This window comes from Trypanosoma equiperdum, assembly GCF_001457755.1.
Source record: "Trypanosoma equiperdum strain OVI genome assembly, contig: ctg_1570, whole genome shotgun sequence".
NCBI lineage: Eukaryota > Euglenozoa > Kinetoplastea > Trypanosomatida > Trypanosomatidae > Trypanosoma > Trypanosoma equiperdum.
This window is the reverse complement of record NW_027123583.1, coordinates 11,219-12,074: the sequence shown is the minus strand read 5'-3', so window position 1 is coordinate 12,074 and position 856 is coordinate 11,219.

The window sequence follows — 856 nt, the reverse complement described above, 5'->3', positions numbered from 1 at the left end:
TTGAGACGGCGCCACAGAGTAAATGAAGGTTAGTAGGAACAGCCAGGCCGCTTGCTTAAGTTGATTCATGGATTTTGTCTTTGGCCCCTATGCGTGGTGTCTTTTTTGCTGCTGTGTCGAGTTGGCCAAACAAGAAATGCTCTGTTCTCAATTTCCGCTTTAATCGAGGTTGTTACATTGGACGGCATGATTCTTTGCCGCAGCAATGTGAAACCACGCAAGTGGTACTTTTTTTTTGCCTCAGCATGCAAAATTCACATTATAACCATTTATAAAAATTTAAGGCATATTTAGCACTTGTCTATAAAATTTCCTTTTCCATTCTTTGTTTCTCTCCTCTATAGTAAAATACTCATAGTCTGTATATTATTCGATTGCAGTAACACTTTGTTTTTAACAACGGAACCAAAGTCAAATTAAAAAAGTATAGTCTTTACGACTATCGTTGTCGGTGTATCTATCCATTTCTATGTGAATTAAAAAACTAAATCACATTCTCTATTTTTTTCTTCTATTGTGTGCTTTGCTGTCACGTATTCTGCCGTTTGGTACAAATTTTTTTATGTCATTTATCATATACTAACTCCATCGTGGAAGATAACGTGTGGACTTCATTTTTCCTTTTCACTAAACTATATCTCTCTCTATAACTTCCCATTTATTCATACCTCTATTTATGATGGTATCATCTTTTAGCTTAGCGGGCAGCTCCGCTTATAATCTTTCTCCCTCTCCTCTCTTCTTTTATAATATTCTCCGTTCTCTCCTACACTCACTCACACACTTCGATTTCAACATTAAAATCCATTGAAGTGTTTTTACTTTTCAACTAATATTTTGACTTAACTCTTACTCG